This window comes from Galeopterus variegatus, unplaced genomic scaffold, assembly GCF_000696425.1.
Source record: "Galeopterus variegatus unplaced genomic scaffold, G_variegatus-3.0.2 Scaffold1777, whole genome shotgun sequence".
NCBI lineage: Eukaryota > Metazoa > Chordata > Mammalia > Dermoptera > Cynocephalidae > Galeopterus > Galeopterus variegatus.
The window spans coordinates 190,915-196,891 of NW_007727888.1; the positions used below are offsets into that span (position 1 = coordinate 190,915).

Genomic DNA, 5,977 nt, shown 5'->3' on the forward strand with positions numbered 1-5,977 from the left:
CTCACTCTCCAAAGGTGTGCAAAAATGTTATTCCTGACAAGCTATGGGGAATATTTGGAGCTCCAGCTGTTTTCTCTGAATCACTAGGCCCTTTCCCCACAACCTTTCTTTCTCTCTCAGTTAATGCTATTACTGGATCCTTTTCTGAGTAACCATGGACTCCTCAAATGGGCCCCATTTAAATAAATATTTCACAATGATGCATTTCTGCAATCCTACCCCCACACCCTCAACCTGCTTATCATTCTCCTCCACGAAACAGTGGAGCTGAAAACCCACGCAGATAAATGTCCAAGTCTATTTCCTTTGTTGGACAGTTACAGTAAATTTAAACTGTCAGAACTGTTTTGGTCTGTCTTTTTTCAGTTACACACCCGCCCAAGCTCTGCCATTCCCCGTTTTTGTGTTTGTTTAAACATTCTGCTTTCATTTACCAGGTCTGAGTACTCTTTAGAGACTACTAGATATATGAGTAGAACAGCCAGCCACCTACCTCCCAAGGCAGATTAATAACCAGGGTGAGTTGGAAATGTTGGAAATTCAAACAATGCTGCACAGTTTAGTCTGCTAAAATTTGGATATGGCAAATGAAATATAGGTTATCTAAAAAGACCTTGCCTTGGTAATCACCTCCATTTCTCTTCCTGCCACGGCTTGAATATTTTTTCAAATACAGTGATCTAATCTTGAATGAGTTCTTGGAGACTTCTCAAAAACAGTGACCACTTGCGAAAATATGCTAATCAGGAGGTGAAACAACATGCTGCTTTAAAGAAGAGAAAGAAGGGGAAGAAGAGGAAGGAACATTAAGAAAAAAAAAAAAGACCACATGAAGATGCAACTTTTTAAGGTGAGTAAGCAGGAAATTGTTAGTTATAGGAACCTATTAGAAGCTGCAGCAGAACTATATAGAACTGAGTTAATTATACCACACTGCAAATATCAAAGACAGAGTAACTGGAAACTGGTGGTAAGTGGAAAATGTTTGAAAGTGTCAGAATCTTCAAAAAAATAAAGGAGAAAAACTGTTAATCTTGAGGCAATGAAAATAACAGGGTTTTGGATAAAGTGAAATAAGGTAGCAGGTAAAAAAGATAAAACTAATACAGCACAGTATTTTTTAAAATGAACTAAATCTGTTTCAGTTTCCCTTAGAGTAAGAGGGAGTCATTGTAAGACAAGGAATTCTCACTACAGTATTAACAAACTATTGTGCCCTGACTTACTTAGGAATCATTTTTCACCAGGGGTATTCTAAACCATGTCTACGTAAATGCTGGAATTACCTAGGGGGTCAGTCTGGGTTATGTACACCTGTTTCACCTCTCAGGAATATCTAGAGAACACTGATTTACAAAGTTATGATCTTTGTGGGTGACTATATACATTACCACTGAATAATATGACCACATGGGCAATATTTGCACTGAAATAAGGTATCTGGATGAACAGAACAGAGACCCTATATAGGTTGCTGTGCACATTGTTAGAAACAAACAATTATTATGAGGGTTTTTGGCAAGTCTAAGCTTGCTTGCAATTAATAAACACCTAATTCAGGGATTTAGATGTACAGATATCTATATATCCACTACTTATTAGGTGTGTAGACTTTGGCAAGATCCTTAAATACTCTGAGTTTCACTTTCCTCATTCATAAAACAGGGACTTCATAGATCATTATGAAATGATGAAGCTGGGGATGAGTACAGGCTTTTTGATGTTAGCCAGATTTGGATAGCTATAGTGCTTTGGCTGAATCACTTTCCTTCTCTATATCTCAGTTTCCTCCTCTTTAAAATGTAAATATCCCCAAAGAGAGATCTTTTTATATATATATATATAAATGAAAATAATGCTACTTCAAAGGTTATTGTGAAGGTTAAAAGGAAGAATAAATGTAAAATGCTTAGCACATAACAAGGGTACAAGTATCAGTTCCCTTTCCCTTCCTGTTTTCTGGAGGATTTTTACTTGTATAAAGGAAAGCAAACCTTTAAGCATTTCTGATGCAGCAAGACAGGTTGCCTGAACTACAGTTTATTGGTTGTCTATTGGTGAAGTACTCCTCCTAATGAAATGCTCAGAATTTTTTTCTTTAAAATAGCCAACCATCCGTTTTTAGCTTAAAATTTCCCATTTCTTTAGCATTCAAACTATTTACTAACGACCCAAGAAAGCAGTCAGATGGAAAAAGTTGGAGTAGGATAAAACTACTAACTCTACAATGAGTAGAATTTTAAAACTGCCACCAATTTTTATACCTGATAATTGAATTCCCCTGAAGGTCTGCAAAGATGTGCATGAAATTAGGAAAAACTGGCTGTCCTGTAGCTGAGCAAGTTATACACTGTGCCATCACACTGAGAAGTGATTTTGAAGTTCATCTCTAACCTGCAGGATTCGGGGTGTGTCAGGGCCTGGCTTTTCAATGAAGATCACTTTCTGCCAAAAGATGCTATATTAGTCCCTTTTCTGTTGCTTCTAATGAAATACTTGAAACTGGGTAATTTATAAGAAAACAAATTTATTTCTTACAGTTTTGGAGGCTGGAAAGTCCAAGGTCGAGGGGCATATCTGATGAGAGTCTTCTTGGGAAGACTCTCTACAGAGTCCAGTGGAAATGCAGGGTATTACAAGGCGAGCTAATGCGCTTCTTCCTTCTTCCTTTCCAGTAATAACCTATTCATCCATTAACCCATTAATCCATGAATGGATTAATCTATGCATGAGGGCATAGCCCCTATGGTCCAATCACCTCTTAAAGACCCTCACCTTTCAAATACAATATTGGGGATTAAGCTCCAACATGAGCTTGGCAGGGACATTCAAACCATGGCAGATGCTCTTAAAGGCTTCCCCCATATCCCAAGAAATGCATGAAAACCTTAACTGCAGTCCTGGAGGAAATGGTGGTTTTTTTTGTTTTTTTTTTTTAAAGGATGACCGGTAAGGGGATCTCAACCCTTGGCCTGGTGTTGTTAGCACCACGCTCAGCCAGTGAGCAAACCGGCCATCCCTATATAGGATCCAAACCCGTGGCCTTGGTGTTATCAGCACCGCACTCTACCGAGTGAGCCACGGGCCGGCCTGGAAATGGTGTTTTAAGTCAAAGAATGAAAGTGACATTTGACTTCTGAATGTATTTGCAGACCCAATTTGACCTTTAGTTCCCTGTACTGTGTTTATAGAGGTTTTTGGTCTGAAATATCGACACTTTTAATAAAAACAAATGGCAATTATACCTTATTAAAGCTGAAATATGTTGACCCATTAATTACTTAAAAGATTTCTGGAAATGTCTAAAATGATAAATGTTATTAATAGCACTAGGTTCAAACTATACATTCTGCTACTAGTGGCAACCTTTAGTTCATCCTGCAAAGTAAGAGAAAATAGAAAAATAAAATGCAATTGACTAAGAGAGTAAGGCTAAAAGCCAAGTTTAGGAGATCAGTCTTTTGAGCCCTTCCAGGCTTTTTCAGTCAATACCTTGAAGTTTAATGCCCCTTTGAAAATGTTGCCAGGGAGAAGCAGGCATAACTTGTTCTGTTACTCAACATGTCTGTTTCCAGTTACAGTATCATGATTATGCAAATAATCTTTTCTTCAAACTCTGAAATGACATGCCTAAATATAATTGCCACAGTAGCAGTTTTCTCAGAATTTAAAAAGTAACTATTAAATTTAGCAGAGTTTAACCTTTTTAAAAAAGTAACTGTCTAAAAAATGTTCCACATTGTCTTTGTAGCCAATTTTCCTCATTCTTATTCCTCTCAACTCCAAAATAATGATTGGTACAATATAACTCTGAAGTGTGAGAAGGAAGATATTCCTCTCAAACCCCTGGGCTGGCTGGTTAGCTCAGTTAGTTAGATCACATCCTTGTAACACCAAGGTCAAGGGTTCGTACAGAACAGCTGCCAAAGGGGGTGGGGGTATAGAAGCATAATTCACAGATATAGAAGTCTTTTTTTTGGGGGGGGGGCAGTATGGGGATCAAACCCTGGACCTTGGTGTTATCAGCACCATGCTCTAACCAACTGAGCTAACCACCCAGCCCCATAATTCCCAAGTATAAAAGAAGCAAGAAATCACAAGAAACCAACTTTAAGCCCTTGTAAAACTGTTTTCCAGAACTAAAAAACAAGTCTTCTATTTTGAAACGATTTTAATGTTTCAACACTATTATGTTATTGAATGGAAGAAAGACTCTACCTGCTCATTCTGTTTTTAGTATTATATTCAAATTTAAAACCAGATTCTCAAAAATGGAACCTAACTTTATTTTAGTTATTTTTTATTTTTTGGCAGCTGGCCAGTATGGGGATCTGAACTCTGACCTTGGTGTTATAAGCCAGCACTCTAACAAACTGGACACCTAACTTTAAAAAGTAAAAAATAGGGGGCTGGCCCGTGGCTCACTTGGGAGAGTGTGGTGCTGATAACCCCACGGCCCTGGGTTTGGATCCCCATATAGGGATAGCCGGTTAGCTCACTTAGGAGAGCGTGGTGCTGACAATACCAAATCAAGGGTTAAGATCCCCTTACTGGTTGTCTTTTTGAGGGAAAAAAAAAAAAAAAGTAAAAAATAAAAAGACTCCAAAGCATTGCAAACTGTCTTTGCACTTAAAAAGTGAAATTGCAGTTAAAAATCACCTTCCCCTTTAACATTTAGTTTCATACTGAAGTGAGAATCAGTTAACTGTCTTTAGTGTTTCCTCTTGATACCTAAAAGAAAATACCACTTATTTTACATTCATACTATGTTCTCTCAAATTGATTTTTAAAATGCTTTCTGAAAGTTTCTCTAGCATTTCATTTAATAAAACACTGGTTACTCGGACTTTGGGCTTTACCTTTTTAAAAAACTAAATAAGAATTTAGAGAGTCATGTGCAGTATACTGGAAAAAGTACTGATCCAATTCTGAAACCTCTGAGGCTCCAATCCTGATTTTAAAGATGTTTGCTGAAAATTGCCCAACTAGTTGTGTGATCTTGAGCAAGTCATTTAAGTTCTCTGGATTTGTTTCCACATCTGTTAAATATGGTGGATGGATCTGTTGATTATCTAAGGACCCTTCAAGCCTAATATGCAAAGTATTTTTCTTTACCGCAATTCTCTAACACATTCAGAGATTATGTGCTTGTCTTTGTCAAGAGAGCTTGGATGAGAATTCCAGTTGGATTATTATAAATGATTAGGCTGCCCTTGAATAAATTAATGTAACCAAGCCTCATCAAAAAAAAAAAAAGGAAATAAAAATATATCTTTTATTTTTGTAATGTTAAATGATATAATATATACAAAAAATACTTAACAGAATACTTAGCATATTTAATTTTTAGTAAATAAATCTATTATCTCCCTATGTGGATTCACAAAATAATAATTATAGTTTTTTATTCTGTTTCTTTACCTGTGAAAGGATCAGATGAAAATTATTTTCAAACATGTAAGACCATATATTCATAATAGATGGCCAAAGATCAGAGGTTGGGGAAGAAAGGGGACATTCTCCCCACCTAGTAATCATTGCCTTTCTCCTGAGTGATAATCGCTGGTATTTTAAGATTAACTACAATTTTCCTGGCCCCACCTACCTTAGTGCCCTACTTTTGTCCTTGGAGAGGGTGTGCCGGAACTGGCTTTTTAATCAAGGGAAGAATTCATAGATTTATGACTTTTACTAAAAAAAATCCAGGACTCCCCCCCTCTTCTGTATTTTCCCAATTGATTTTTTTAACCTGAGCGTAGCACCATTAAAATATATCATGTTAATTTCAGTTTCTAGCTGCAGTTAAAAACTTTAAGAATCTGTTTGTGTCACGAACCATACTAGTACACTGATGGTCACTTGGTATTGGGATTCCTGGTGGTTTTTATTTTCTCCTCTTTTGCTTAAATATTACACCAAAAACAAAAACGTGCATTACTGTGCGGCAGGCTAAAAAAGAATCTAGGAACTAAATAAA

The 5,977-nt window shown here is 36.8% G+C and overlaps 1 non-coding gene across 1 annotated transcript; it reads right to left on the bottom strand.

Moving 5' to 3' along the window:
* Nucleotides 1–3,984: 3,984 nt before the first annotated feature.
* Nucleotides 3,985–4,058, bottom strand: TRNAI-GAU. Its single transcript has one exon. It is a non-coding gene; the product is annotated as a tRNA-Ile (tRNA).
* Between the last annotated feature and the right edge of the window lie 1,919 nt (nucleotides 4,059–5,977).